At 42.3% G+C, this 16,014-nt stretch overlaps 1 protein-coding gene across 11 annotated transcripts in view; it reads right to left on the bottom strand.

Annotated features, from left to right (window-relative positions):
- Window positions 1-14,199, bottom strand: part of LOC105481530 (phospholipase C beta 4) — a 408,983-nt gene extending 394,784 nt beyond the window's left edge. For 7 of the 11 annotated variants that reach the window (XM_071079654.1, XM_071079655.1, XM_011741169.3 and 4 more), the window contains exon 1: window positions 13,973-14,072. The gene's annotated coding sequence lies outside the window, so the exon portion shown is untranslated. Of the gene's footprint in view, window positions 1-13,668; window positions 13,823-13,972 lie in introns of those variants that run through there. The other 4 variants (XM_071079659.1, XM_071079660.1, XM_011741179.3 and 1 more) reach the window with 3 other exon arrangements.
- Window positions 14,200-16,014: the final 1,815 nt, after the last annotated feature.

The following is a 16,014-nucleotide window of genomic DNA, read 5'->3' as shown; positions in this document are numbered from 1 at the left end:
CCCTTTGGTAGCTGCACAAGAAATCCCTCTATGCTACTTATGACAGATGGGGAGAAACTTTAACCAGTTTCTTTGAAACTCTTTCAAAGGGAATGAAAAATGGACAGAATGGGGCCATGCTTAAGATTCTCACAGGGCCTCACAGATCCAAAAAGTCTCTAAATAAAAGGAAATATTCTCTATCTGTATTTCCAAGTGCTATCATGAAGTGTTTTCTGAACAGCTGCAATAACTAAACTATAATCCTCCTAAATGTTGTCTGCATTGAAATCTGAATAATGATATATCTAATAATTAACATACTTAGACAGCACTTTTCAACACAAAGCTAAAAGAAATCTGTGAAGTCAAAAAGAAGCCAATTGTGAAGAAGACATTTCTTAAGTCCTATTAATGCTTGGCGAAGGGGGCCTGGTGAAGACTGTCAAAGACACTCTTTTCACAAGATTCAAACCACTATGAATAAACTGCTCCCTTCTGGTTTTAGAACTATAAAAGATGTTCTCTAAAAAACAATATTCAGCAGAATATTTCCCTTCAATTAATTAATGACTTTCTTGCTTTCTCTGTTTGGCATTGATGTATTTGCAGGTCATTTTGAAAATAAAATGCTACAAGAGAATAAATACAAAGCATTTTAAATTACTAAGAGTCCCACTTGATAAAATAATCTGATTAAATAAATTATTTTCTTCCTAAATTTCCAACCATGTTTGAAATAAGAAATTTATTTTCTAATTCCTACACACTGTAGGAAAAATGAGAATAACGTGATTAAAATCAAACTCATAAAATAGGAAAAACAATATGAGTATGTGCCTATCAGGAAAAAAATGATAACCTATCTTCAGGGAAATGTCTCCTCTGGATCTAGTATACTAATTACAATATCAGGATTTCTGTTACCAGAAATAATGGATATAGAATTTTCAAATTATTTATCATATTTCCAAATTGATCATTCTGCTACTTTTCAATGACCAGTATAAATAATCATGAAATACTTTTTTCTTTAATAGGTCAGCAGCAGATGTCTTCAGTTTACTAAACTTTGGCCTTTTTTTTTTTTTTTTTTTTTTTTTTTTTTGCTTAATCATCAGATTGTTTTCCTGATTTACCCAATCTGCAGACTTTGCAGTAATGGCATTTAGTTATTTATTCATTTAAGAGACATCAACTTAGTCACTAATATGCACCAGATTGTTCCATTTCCTAAGAGAGTCATGCTGTGGCTAAAATTTGCAAACTATTCAACAGGAGGACTAAAGTAGGGCACTCAACCTGGACTAGAGTGGAAATCAAGGAAGGCTTTATAGGAAGATGGTAACTGCATGGAGTCTCTAAAGGCCTGTAGGAGTCAGCCAGTTGAAGAAGGGGATTGAGTGCAAAGTCATAGTACAAAGCCACAGTGTCCACAGTGCAGCAGGCTTTATGTTCTTGGATTTCAACACAGCCTAGTATAGGTGATGCAAATAAAGGAGTTAAAACTTCATCACAGAGGTCAGGCCGTGGATGGCTTACATTTGGCAAATTAGGAAGACAAATTAATCCTGATAGCAACAGGGAGCTGTTGAAGTATCTTAGAGGTAATGCTATAATAAGATTTGTTTTGTGCAAATTACTTTAGCTGGTGTGGAGAATGGAGTCAATGGCCAAAGATGTAAACTTATAAAGTAGTGTCTATTTGTCCCCTCCAGTAAACTGTAAACTTCTGAGAGCAAGATCTCACTGATAAAGTACCTGATGTTCACTGAATAGCCAACAGAAGACACGAATGAAGGCACAGATGAGAAAGAGACAGTATAGAGAGACTGAATGAAAAAATTCTTGGAACAATCAAGACAGGAAATCACACGGACATAAATTCAGGCTAGCGGCAATAGGAATGGAGAAAAGTGAACAAAAATGAAGGATATTGATGGGGTAGACTCAACAGACGGATAGCTTGTTTCATGAAGATTTAGAAACCGGAAGGAGACACAAGTTTGGAGTGAAGTTGAGGACTCCTGTTTTGTACACTTTGATTTGAAAGTCCCCATAGACTTCAATGTCAAGATCTCCAGCAGACAACAGGATATATCTGGAGCTCCAACAAGAGGTCAGTGATAGAGGAGTCTTCAGTAAATTGGGGGTTAAAAAAATGGTAGAAGTGAATGAGTTATCTTATATAGAAAGAGTTTACAGAGTGAACACAGTCAAAAGCAATGTAGAGACCTCCAGAGAATACCATTTTAAGGGCTAGGTAATGAAAGAGGTACTCATGAAGCTCTGCCTCTAATCTATGAAAATAGTGTATAATGGACAACCAAACCCTTGAAATCAAGGACTTCAGGAATATATAAGGGTAAAAGCAAAAATGAATTAATCTAGTGCAATTCCTTCAAGATGGAGAGGTGATACGACTTTTCCAGAGTAACCAACTCTGAGAACTTGCAAAGTAGTAGTTGCTAATAACCAGTATCTCAGTTTCTTACTCCATACAATTTGGAGGTAAGAAGAAATGAACTCTGATATTCCTTATAGCAGTATCATTTTATGATTCTAATTAAGTTCCGTTGCTTGTTCATTCAGGACAAGTACACAAACCAAAGAGCAGACTTCACCTTTTCAAACAACAGGGCCAAGAAAACGAGAGAATAAATGAGCCTGAAATTTCAGAATCTTACTGCCATGCTGAACAAATGGGGAAATACAGCTTGTTCATTTCTACTCAGTGATGCTAATGATTCCGTTAAATTGACTTCTTTGAAGGAAAATTACTGTTAATAACCTTAATTTCCTCCTAGTCTCTTCTCCCAGGTACTGACATTTTAAATAAAATATTTTTTATAAAATATTAAAAGCAAAGGAATTATGTCTATCTTAGGAATCCAACTCCATGTCGAGAGACTATGAATCCCTTCTGTCTGTCCTATCTATAAGCCCACATTTTTGGTTAATCAGATAAACATATAACATTTCCCATTCTACGCATTTCCCAAGAAGCATAAAGCAAAATCCATTCCAAAGGGAACTAAAAAAAAAATATTTAATGTTACTCTAAGGCCCACCACAAATTATACTGATAGCAGCCATGTGGTATTGTAGAAGATTCCCAATTTCAATTTCAATTTAATCAATGTAGATGCAGTTTTATTTTCTTTGTCCACAAAACCAGACCATAAGCTTTCTACCCTGGACTGACTGCTTAACCTTGCAAACCTCTGTTCTGGAGGGCAAGTGGGTGGGAGTCTGAAACTGGCCTTCCCAGACCATTCACCTACTTTTTCCACCCTCATCCTCCTCTCTCCTGCCCTCTGGTTTCTGTCTGGGTTCGGCTAATGGAAGGCACCAGCCAACATTTAGGAGACAGGCAGAGAGTGAGGAAGGTATATATATTCCCCTCTGTCTCCCTGGAGGGATATTACAGGCTGACAGGGTCCCTCTAGAAAGGGATACAGCTCTTGTCAGCCTTTCTTGCCCCTTCCTTAGAGTAGGACTAACTCCCTGTCACTGCTGGGTCTTTCTTTAGCACCCACCCTGATTGTGTTCCCTACACCTGCCCACATCTTCCAAAGGGTCCCTTTAACAAGCCCTCCTCAAAGGACTTGGCATACACATGCCATCTGCTCCCTAGCAGGGCCCTGAATGATACAGGTTGAAAGAGTGACCAGGTGGTGCCCTCCACTGTGCTTTCACAGACATTATCAAAGGAAATTGTCTGTAAACTGTGAAACACTATAACATTTCCACGAGCAAAACCTAGCACAGACTTTCTTGAATATGCAAGGTTTCAATGCCAAGGAAATATGACTGTCCCACCATATTTCTACAATTCACAGTGTGTTGTAAAAATAAACATGCAGAAGGCATACAATCAGAATCTGAATGTCACTGCCAACCGAACCAGAATTTTTCTTAAAAAATGAATATCTGGAGAAACAGATGAAAGAACTAAATCCATCTTTGGGAAACAGAAACAGTATTTAACTTTCCTGTCATTTATCTAATCAAGACTCACTAACCCTGACTGAGTCTCAGTCTTTCAAGGAATGTTGTAAAATTCCAAATAATTCACTTCATATTATTGATAACAATTACAGTTATCAAAGTAGTCCCTTCTGAAAATAGGAATCAATCAGTGACCTAGATTTCCTGTAATATTTCTCCCAATATCTCTTTAAAAGAGAACATGATGTAGCGGCCAGGCATGGTGGCTCACACCTATAATCCCGGCACTTCAGGAGGCTGAGGTGGGCGGATCAGTTGAGCTCAGGAGTTCGAGACCAGCGTGGCCAACCAACATGATGAAACCCCATCTCTACTAAAAATGCAAAAATTAGCTGGGCTTGGTGGTGCACACCTGTAATCCCAGCTACTCGGGAGGCTGAGGCAGAAGAATCACTTGAACCAGGGAAGCAGAGGTTGCAGTGAGCTGAGATCGTACCACTGCATGCCAGCCTGGGCAACAGAGTGAGACTCCACCTCAAAAAAAAAAAAAAAAAAAAAAAGAAAGGGAAGGGAAAGGGAAAGGAAAAGAAAAGAAAAGAAAAGGTGTAGTTTCTAATTTATATAGTCCATTATCTACATATCATTTCTAAAAAACATGGCCAGGCCAGGCACAGTGGCTCACACCTGTAATCCCAACACTTTGAAAGGCTGAGGTGGAAGGACTGCTTGAGCCTAGGAGTTCAACACCAGCCTGGACAACATAGCGAGACCCTGTCTCTACAAAAACAGAAAAAACTAGCCAGGTGTGGTAGTGTGCACTTGTGGTCCCAGCTACTTGAGAGGCTGAGGCAGGAAAATCACTTGAGCCCAGGAAGTTGAGGCTGCAGTGAGCCACGATGGCACCACTACACTCTAGCCTGAGTGATGGAGCAAGACCCTTTGTGCACATGTGTGAGAAAATAAAATAAAATAAAATAAAATATAAAAAAATAAGAGTCATGGACATTAAATTCAGGTATCCATTAAATAAAACTATTAAATAGCATTATCTCCTAATCTTCTCATTCTTTTTTAACTAAAAAGTAAAAGAGATTCTTAAATAATGATTATTTGAAAATCTAAAGCTACAAACACACCTGGATAGGATTTTTTAGCAATGAAATTAATTTTATCAGGCCAGTATTAACATCTGATCCCTCTGTGTTGGCTGTGGACCACCTCACTTCTCTAACCACAGATTAAAGGGTGCTTATGGACATTTTCCTGCTGGGAAGGGTCTAGAGTTTCACAGCTCACCAGATTGATCAGAAAACAGATTTTCAACTCTCTGATTTACAAGGTATGTCTTTCTTAAAGAGTTTTTACATTAGCCCCTTAACTGATCAATTCGTTTTGATTAAGAATTGCATTTTCAAGGGATTTTAAGGACACAGTCTATTTCTAAAATCACTTCCCGGTATGCCATATACAAGTGAAATCTAACTGAATTAGTAAAGCAAGGTAACAATATGGGACATGATGCAATTAGAGGCTATGTTCAGCTGCATCATCAGAGGTTCCACAAATTTCATGGAGACCTTTTTAAAGGCAATTCATCAGTGCTCTGTCAAAATTTGAAGTGTGCATAGGCTTTTGACCAAATAGTTCCATTTCTAGAAATTTAGCTACAAAAAAATTTTCTCACACATGTGCACAAAGACCTATGAACAAAGATCTTGAATCTTTCAGTGTGCAATAGTGTCAACAGAAGAATGGTTAAATAAAGTACAGTACATCCATACTACCAAATTTTATGCAATGTTAGAAAGAACAAGATAACTAACATATTGACATGGAAAGCTCTCCATGATATACAGTTAAGTGGACAAAAGCAAGTCAGTCACAGAAAAAAATGTATACAATATGATCCAGTTTATATAATAAGAAAATGACACGTATATATACTTACATATGTAAATGTACAGAAAAAAGGAGGGAAAGAGGCTATCTAAACTATTGCCAATGACTATATCAGGGAATGGGTGTACGTGGAAAAGGGTACTTTGCATTTTGCTTCCATATTTCTGCATCATCACTTCAATTGGAACATACTAATGTATTACTTACATCATTTTTAAAAAAACAATGAAAACAAAAAAATTATAAGAAATCCCAGAGGGGGCTTTGATGATTTGTCCAATAATAGCGTCTTGGCAGATACAAGAGAAACACATCCCGAAGGAACTGCATTTTCATTTGATCCAGTGTGGTCTCTCATTTAAAAGCACCAAGGAAAATGAGGGCTGTTAAGCGGACTGCACCTTGAAACACTAGCCTGCAGAAACAGATCTGTATTCCATATTCCAGGACATCTTGTGACTGCTTAGAGCTCACATCAGTGAGGCAGGCAAGAGAACCTCTGTGTCTCCATAAATGAAGTCATCCTATTTCTCTACACTTGGGTGTTCTTATTTATTTATTTATTTATTTATTTATTTATTTATTTATTGAGACAGAGTCTCACTCTGTCACCCAGGCTGAAGTGCAGTCGTGTGATCTCGGCTCACTGCAGCCTCTGCCTCCGAGGTTCGAGCAATTCTCCTGCCTCAGCCTCCCGAGTAGCCGGGATTACAGGCGCCTGCCACCACACCCGCCTAATTTTTGTATTTTTAGTAGAGACGGGGTTTTGCCATGTTGGCCAGGCTAGTCTCAAACTCCTGACTTCAAGTGATCTACCCTCCTCTGCCTCCCAAAGTGATGGGATTACAGGCATGAGCCATCACACCCAGCCAGGTGTTCTTATTTTAAAGGAGCATCATGAAACAGGAGAAAAAACCATGTCCTTCCCCCCTCAACTTTGTAATTTGCCAACAGCTTGGAAAAATGGGGTACAGGGAAAGAACAAACAAGCAGAAATTCAGAATCTGAAATCTATGTACACTGGAAATAAATGACCATAACAACCTTTACAAGAAATTTTACAGCCAAAAAAATTAAAGGGCAAAACAAAAACTACTGACATTTTCTGGTACACGGTGTTTCCAAGCCCTTACAGTTAACAAAAGGCTCAACATGGGAGCTCCTGGGTCCAACCACAAACGTGCTTTGTTTGACCACACCATGGGCTGACAGGTTTGTTTTTCATGTTAATTATTTCCAAACATTTTAAAATGAGAAGACTCCAAATAAATCTGGATTTCATGCTTCTCTTGAAAATGTAGAGGCACTGATAATCCTGAGCCCTAGGCCCACCTGGCAGAAACCTGTCAGACCCGAGTGGTAGCTGCCCCATGGGAAGGGGCACAATTGGTCCCCCAGATGGGCGCAAGCCTCACCACTCCCTAAGGTCTCTGACACCTGGTCAGCCACACTTGGGCCTTTCACTTACCTGGCCCTTGGAGGAATCAGAGTATACAACACCCTCACTAAAACCATGAGGAACTTCACCAGGTAAAAACCGGCCTTCCAGAAAACTAAAGGCCGTTTAGGCTACCACAAAGTAGCATTTAGTACTCTCCCTATCACAGATTTCTGGCATGCAACTGCACAAACAGAAGTACCTAGAATTAGATAAGAATGCACAGTTTTATCCTCAATTTCTTATTCCAATTCCATATTCACAGCAGGATTGCCAGAAGCTTTTGTCATATCTCAGCCTAGTCACTTAAAATAATTATCACAAAACTTGTTACGGTAACAAGTCTTTCTGCAGCATGCACCAGCTTAATGACAGGTAATACACAGTATGGTGGTTAGAAGTTGGAGTTCTGATGTCAGCCTACCTGAGTTTCAGTCTCAATTCTAACTTTAACATCCTGGGATGATTAACTTAACGTCTCCTAACCTCAGTTTCCCCAAATATAAACTGGAGATGCTATTAGGACACACCCAAAAAGGCTGTCAGAAGGATTAAATAAAGTGGCACATTTTAAGTGCTCAACAAATGTCTGTTGTTTTATTTTGTTGTGGTTATTATAATACTATGTAAAGCAGAGAAGTTGAGAACTCTCAGAGAAACTCCATGGAAAAACAAGAGCTATGATGACTGCCCCTGAACACCAGAGAGCCCTAATTCTTCTAGTGGAGGTCTTTCTCCCTCCAGGCCTAAATGGCTTATATGTTTTGTTTTGTTTTGTTTTGTTTTGTTTTGTTTAAGAAAAAAAAAAAAAAAGGCTAGCTGGGAGACAGATACCCTGGGGACAGCATCTGGCTCACTGAATTATATTCCGAAACACCAAAGTCACAGAATTTTGAAGCTATTAGGACTGAGTTAATATTAGGTCCCTCTGTCCAAATGCAGTCACTGGGCTTGGCAAGTCCAAAGGAAGATCTGGTACTTCATGGTGGTCCTGTGGGATGACTGAAACTTTCTGTACTTGCAGAGTGGCAGAGTAAGTGTCCCTTGTAAGTTTTATAGGAATTTTCTCAGGCTGTTTGTATGGATAAGGTCAATGCCGTCTACCCCTGTAAAGGAGAACAAGATGAGAGCCATAATACTAGTAGTACCATTAGGAGAAGGGGCACTAGCACTTGTTAAACATGCTTTAATTGTTCAGGAGCGTAAGAAAGGCAGTGTATCTTAAAGGAATGATTTTCCTGGCCCAACGGTGTTTCCATAGCCACAGGTGGAATTTCCCAAACCTGGGCATACCCAAAGATCCTAGGATCCTTTGCAGCTGTAGTAGCAGCAGTAACAGTATGCTGCATCATTCACAGTGTAGCACCAAGCACTTTTGCCCCATAAGGTTATTCTCCTCATTTTACAGATAGGGCAACTGAGGTTCAGAGTGGATGCCCAGGGTCACACAGCTAAAAGAGGGCATCTGTCAGCATTCAAGCTAAAACAGGGCATTTGTCAGGAAATCAGTGCCTGATTCCAATGCCTGAAGGTCTCAGCAACCACTGCTCAACGCAAACCCACAGTGAAAAGACCCACCCAGCCAGGGGCCTCTGGGAGGAAGCATTTCTTGAGGAAACATCATCTTCACCTTGTGTGGGTCATGAATGCCCTTTGCAATATGGTAAACCTTAAAGACCTTTCTCAGCATGATATTTTCATTTTATTATTATCTTTTTAATAGAGTCTCACTCTGTCACCCAGGCTGGAGTGCACTGATGCGATCACAGCTTACTATAACCTTGAACTCTTGGGCTCAAGCGATCCTCCTGCCTCAGCCTTCCAAGTAGTTAGGATTTACAGACATGTGCACCACACTCGGCTAATTTTTTTATCAGTTTTTTTTTATATAAATTGATCTTACTGTGTTACCCAGGCTGGTCTCAAACTCCTGGCCCCAAGTAATCCACCTACCTTCCAAAGTGCTAGGATTAGAGATGTGAGCCAGCATGCCTGGCCCAGCATAATATGTTTAAATATATAAAATTAAATACTTAAAAGTACAATGGAAATCAATCTCACTGAAATATAATTATCAAAATAACTTTTTAAAGGGATATGTGAATTAATACATGTGTTTCTCTTCAACCCACTAAATGCCAAGATCTAGTAGTAGCTCTAACACCTGCCCCAATTGTCACTTGGAAGTCAGTGAATATAAAGATATAATTCATTTGCCACCTACATTCGTGAACCCACCAAATGGCATCCTTAGCCCTAAAATGAAGAACTCCTGTTCTGGAGAAGAAAGGGAGATGTCAAATGTAAAATCAGGGGTCTGTGGTCTCTTCTCCCTGGATGAGCTGCTTACAATTAATTACTTCAAGTTGCTTTTTTCTTCCTGTTTCTAAGGAAATGGCTACTTCAATTCACTCATGTCTGGAAGCCAAAGACATGCTTTAATTGTTCAGGAGGACAAGAAGGGCAATGTATCTTAAAGCAATGATTTGCCTGGCCCAAGGGTATTTCCACAGCTAGAGGTGGAACTTCCCAGCCCTAGGCACACCAACAGATCCTGTGAACTTTGAAGGAGACTCCCAGGAAAGGGGAGAAGATAACACTATCTTATGGTCACATGGTGTGTGACATTCTCATTGAAGGTTTCATAAGTAGTGAGTAAGAGAGGTGTTCAGAGAAAAACCTTCTGGTTTATGTCTGTTTCAACTATTTTGATTTAATAAAGGAAAGGAAAAGTAGACAAAGTTCATGCAGGGAAAATAAAGACTCTGCTGGTCATTCATTCCCTGGAACATAAGGATTTCCTAGCTGAGATTTGAAAGGTATAGCATTATTACTTTCATCTCCTAGAGAAACTTGGGTTAACGCCTTCAGCATAGAAAAGCATCCAAAGGCGTGAGCTTCCACCCAGATTCTTTCCACCCTTCCACCCAGAAAAAGGGGTTTGGGAGTGGTTGTTGCAATGAAGTGAAGTGGGCCTTACAAATAAAAGTTATTCCAGGGTGATATTTTCAAAGCAAGCTTAATTCCAACCAAGACAATGCAAACGTCACACTCATCCACTCGGTAATGCATAATCACCCAGGTCTGCCTCCACTGGCAAGGAAGTAAACTCATTTTTATATTTGGTTAGCTAAAGAATCACAGCCTAGGAACATGTAAAACATTTATATCATTCTAAGGCATAACTAGATAAACAATATTACAATTTGAGAAAGTATTTCTACTTTAAAGGGTGAGGCTTTATCAAAAGCAAAACTATTAAACAAACAGATACTAAGGAATAGAAGAAAGAGCTACACAAGGTTATTCTTTCCCCAATATGAGAGAGAAATAGGAAAATGTGGAATGGACAGCACTGAGAATTAAGCAGTGTCCTTGCAAACACAGTTAACATCTGAAAACCAATAGCAAAACCACAGTAAGTCACTGCTGCCACCCACAAGCGATGAAAAGCTGTATTTATTTCCCAATAGGCAGATAAGTCCCCTTGACAGACACTAATATGGCCTACACATTCATATATTACGAGGTGAAAAGCAACTATTTTAAAAACTTCAATCTGGACATAAAATACCAACTGTGATCATTAAAACGTCCCCATTAGTCCTTGACCTAATTTTGCACATCAAATACAGAAGTTCTTGATTTTACAGGGACTCACTGTGGAAGACAGTTTATTAAAAGACCTGGGCCATTGGTGCTAATCAACATGCTGTTTCACCCTTACTTTATAAGAGATCACAAACAATAATTTAGTCACAGTCTGCTAAATAATTTTAAGTTTCAAAGAAAATTTATACTTCCCCAAGAATAGCTGAGTTCACTATTAAGTGTGCAGAACATGAGAAATCCAAAATCTTTCTTACATTACCTAAGTGCTCTAATCCAAAAAGATAAAATTTACTCTCAAGATTTCAAAATAAAAAATCAAACTCAGCTAATTACTAATTTTTTTTAATAATCTGCAAAATGTTTTCATTAATTCTGTTATTTGAGTTTGCCAGCTGCATCTAAAAAACTGGGGATGAAAATTCAGACACTAAACTCAGAAGCTAATTTCATTTATATTGTTACACCCTTTCACAAATTAGCATGCTAATGTGATCGCAAGGAAAACAGCACAGCAGCCCTGAAGCTCACTTTCACCTCAATTTTACTTAGAGGGTGGGGTAAAGATGAATATCAGGCAAGCATTTCAATTCTTAATAAATCAAACCCCAAAATCAAGTTAGTGGTATCTTAGGAAAATACCATGTTCATTGAAATTGCCAAATATAACTGCCCCATGTTGCCAAAGTCAGCAGTATACATTAATCTAAAGTCAGTTGTGCATAATCTTGGGAAAGGCAAACTAGCTGTGCTATGGGCACTGAATGGACTTTGCTGTGGTTGAAATATTTCAGAGGTGATACAGATTTTTAAAATCTTTTTCTGCAAAAGGTTTTTGATAACCTGTAACACTTTTGTAACTACCGTATTTCTTTATCTTATAAGGCAAAAACACACCGCCTCACGATTACAGGACATGTAAGCAGTTTAACATCACTCACATTTTCAGGCATACAAATATAAAACTTCCAATAGAGTATTTTAGAACAAAGCTTTCTGCGTGGGTATGCATTTGCAAAATAAAGGTAGAATTATTCCGACAGATTTAAATGTGCACCCAGTGATCAAATGGAGTCAGAAATTCTGTTTTGACAGTTACTTGTAGAACAGCATTTTCAACAGCGATTAATTCAGAGCTGGGTAGTAATATCATCAAAACTAAGTTCTGATTGTTGAGTAATAATATAGTTGGAAGGAAGTGTAGTCCATAAGCTAATACATGGTACCTTTAGCTATGTTACAATATGTCACATTCAAAAGGTTACTCGTCTGGCAGCAAGTCTTATGTTCATAAAAGTGCCAATAAAAATGTTTTGTCATTTCAAAAAGTGATTTTTTATGAAAACAGGTGATCTCCAAAGATGGCAATCATTTATTAAACTACTACAGTTCAAAAGGAAGATGATATAATAGATCAATACACCAGCTGAGAATCATGCAAGACTGTCCTACGAAAAACAGCATTCTGGATTACATAACACAGATAGTGAGGGATTACACCTCGTGCCCCTGCTGAGCTAGACTTTTGATCTTCTGTATGATTCTATAACTGAGGCCACCCAAATTTGAAGAGCATAAAATATGAGGGTCTCCGTTCAACCACACATTTCAGAAAACAGCAGTCTTGAAAACAATAAAAGAATAAAGTTAAAATTTTACCCCCCCCCCCCCACCTACACACACACAATTTTCCTATACTGAAGAGCACAACTGTTCAGATACTTTCTTAACCTCCTTGGAGCCTCCCCAGGTAAAGTCACCAGTTGCTTTTCCTGGTCATGTTTACATTATAAATCTGATTTCTCTATAAAGGGGAAATTCAATATCATTTTTAAATGATATATAGCTGCCTATGTTTGAATGCCACTATTGCCAAACAAAAAGAATTATTAAGCAGCTATCTCATATATATAACTTAAATATATAGACCACTACATATCACATATATGGTAAAAAGAAAAAAAAAAGACCTTTCCTGAATATTCTAGCCAAAATTAAATTTCAAATACATGTTTTAGAACAATAGCTAGAATCACTATAGAAGTTAAGAGGAAAAAAAGTTAGAAGAGTAGGGTCATCTTTCAGACATATCCATATTTATGGAAACTATAGTGGGGCAGTTGTGTTTCTCTCTAGGAAAATGCTAGTTTTACGATTCTAGATAAAGTTGCACTTAAACACACTTGGAAATTAGAGAATTCCATATTTCCATACTTCGATTCAGTACCATGAATACGAAGTCTACACTCAGAAGTATTGTACTATACAGAGTCTAACCGGTTAAAGCAAAAGCAACTTTAAAATTCTGAAAATAAGGATTTCCTTCACTAATAGGCTTTTAGGAGGCCCGAACCCTGCCCCCAATGAGTGCTAAGCCTGTCAGTGTTGTTTTAAGTGGAAACGGTCAATCATTTCTATGATTTCCCCAGAAGAGGCGAGAAGATCCACACGCATACACATTTACATGCGTTGCACGGTGCCAACTATTTCCAACCAAAATAATCATACACACGTCGAGCCGAGCTATTTCTAGCCCAGAAGAGGGTGAAGGTCTGGAGAGAGTCTGAGGAAACCCAGCAGGCGATGACTACAGGGGAAGGGGGATGGCGTCTGGGTCCCCTGCCTCCCGCGCGCACAGGGCGCCTCGCAACCGGCACCTGCACGGGGTCCCCGCTGGGCATCCGGGTGCGCGCGCGCGCGCGTCCGGGACGCACCCGCGGAAAGCAAACAAGCCCTGCAGGCCAGGGCGGGCGGGAGCATCCTCGGGCGGGACCCGAAATGCCTTTTCCTACCTGTCACTTTGCCTGGAGCTGCTGCCGGGGATGCGGTGACGGCCGCTGCCTGGAGACCCAGTGTGTACGCGCGTGTGTGTGCGCGCGCGTGTGTGCGGGTGCGTGTGTGTCTGTGTGTGTGAGATCTTGTTAGCGGTGCAGCTCACTTACTGCTCCCGGCGCCACCACCCCCTCCCCGCCATAAAGAGCCGCCGCCAAGCCCCCTCCCGGCGCACCCCAGTCCCGCCCTCCCTCCTGCCTCCGCCCCCCCTCCTCGGCCTCCCAGCCTTCCCGCCTCCCCGCCTCCCCACCGCGCGGTCCTTACCTCAGCTGAGGGCGGGGGTCTCCGCTGTGGCTCCCCGGCGAGCCCACGGGACAGCGCCGACCCGCCCGCCCACCGCCGGGCCCTGCGCGTCCCCGGCTCCGGGCCCCGCCGCCCCTCCGCGGCCCGCCGCTCCCTCCTCCCCTGCCCCCGAGCCTCCCTCCTCTTTCTCGCCTCCCGGCTCCAGAGCCCGAGCTGTCGCCTCGCAGCCCCAACCTGCCCAGGCTACGGAGCATGCCCAGTGCGGCGCGCCCGGGCTGGGCTGGGGGTGGGCAGGGGCCGGGCCGGCCGCCCAGTTGCCGCGAGCCCGCGGGGCGAGGAGGGGGCGCCTACTGGGTCGGGGGCGCAGCCTCGCCGGCCGGGGGCCGAGCAGCCGAGGCGGGTGGTGGGCAGCGCCAAGAGGAGGTGGGTGGGGCGTCCGGGGAAGCCGGCCCGCGGCGCGCTGCTCTGGGGTCTCCCTGGCGGCTCCCCGTTGCATGTGCCCCATGCCCAGGGGTCGGGGGCGCACGGGATGGCGCTGGGCGCAGAACCCGGGGAGCGAGGGGCAGGAGAGCGGCACCCTCCTCGGATTGGAGACCCGTAGCCTGCCTTGGGCCGTGTGGAAGGGCTCAGGACTGGCCAGAACGGGGCCCCCAAAGCCGTTGGCTGGGTGGGGGACGTGCTTATTTGTTTATATTCGGTTTCATAAACACATACAGCGCTTACAATGAGTCCTGCAGTGTTCTAAACGCTTTTTATTCATTTAATCCCTAAAACAATCTTCCAAAGCAAGTACTACTACCTCTTTTTATTTCGCGGGTCTTACACAGAGCCACAGAGACTAAGTGGTTCCAAAAAGTCTTCCCACAAGTGCAACCTCAAGACATGCAAACCCCCCAGACTTTGGTCCCCGGGATGCCGGGGCGCTGCTCCAGCCAGTTCCTGGCTTTTCCCGGCCCTACAACGGCCCCCAGGTGCCTCCGAGTCACACTCACACCCAGACCCTAATGGTGTTCAGTCTGGCATCACCCTTGTGTGGACCCTCACAACGTGCTGCTCCCGGACTCCGGAGGACTCTCTCCTCCCCAGGCCACTCCGCCGCCTCCTCCGCCCGGCCGGCGGCCACCAAAACCCGGAGACGTGGCACCTGCGCATTGGGAACTGGGGCCATGCTCGCAGCTGCACTAGGCATGCTCAGCCGCCTGAGCCGGTCCGGCTGGCCAGGAAGAAAGAAAGGGCCAGACAGGGCGAGAAGTGTAAGAAATGGAGGGGGAATGTGTGTGCAAACAATCGTCCAGGCTGTGATGGGCAGGGGCAGTTGTAGATGCAAAAGGCTCTTTCCCCTGGCACATCCTGGCCATTTCCTGGCAGGGTTAAGAGATGGGGGGAATAATCATCAAAAGTTTAACCAACTGGGCATCCTTAAGCAAGGGGGGAGCTGAGGCCCCACTGACCACTTCCCAGCTCAACTACTAAACTGTAATTTTAGCTGAGCCTGGAAAAAAAGCTCCTCAGCAGCTGAAGCTGTCTGCCTGTGAAGAAGCCAAGAAAAATATCCCAGACCAAGTTTCCCTGCAAGATTGGAAAGGAAAGACAGATCCCAGGGAAAGGCTGGTGGCTCTTCAGTGTTAGGGATATTAAAGATGTGGTGATTTTGGCTGGGCACAGTGGCTCACGTCTGTAATCCCAGCACTTTGGGAGGTCAAGGCGGGTGGATCATCTGAGGTCAGGAGTTCGAGACCAGCTTGGCCAACATGGTGAAATCCCGTCTCTACTAAAAATACAAAAAAAAAAAAAAAAATTAGCCGGTCGTGGTTGTGGGCGCTTGTAATCCCAGCTACTCAGGAGGCTGAGGCAGGAGAATCGCTTGAACACGGGAGGTGGAGGTTGCAGTGAGCTGAGATAGCCCCATTGCATTCCAACCTGGGCAACAAGAGCAAAACTCCGTCTCAAAAAAAAAAAAAAAAAGGATGTGGTGATTTTGAGTGATTCCAGCATGATAAGGCAGTGTGTAATGGGCATACAGGTTGCCTGGGGATCTTGTTAAACTCCAGATTTTGATTCAG

The sequence above is a fragment of the Macaca nemestrina genome, chromosome 15 (assembly GCF_043159975.1).
Source record: "Macaca nemestrina isolate mMacNem1 chromosome 15, mMacNem.hap1, whole genome shotgun sequence".
Taxonomy (NCBI): Eukaryota; Metazoa; Chordata; class Mammalia; order Primates; family Cercopithecidae; genus Macaca; species Macaca nemestrina.
This window is presented reverse-complemented; position numbering and strand designations above follow the sequence as displayed.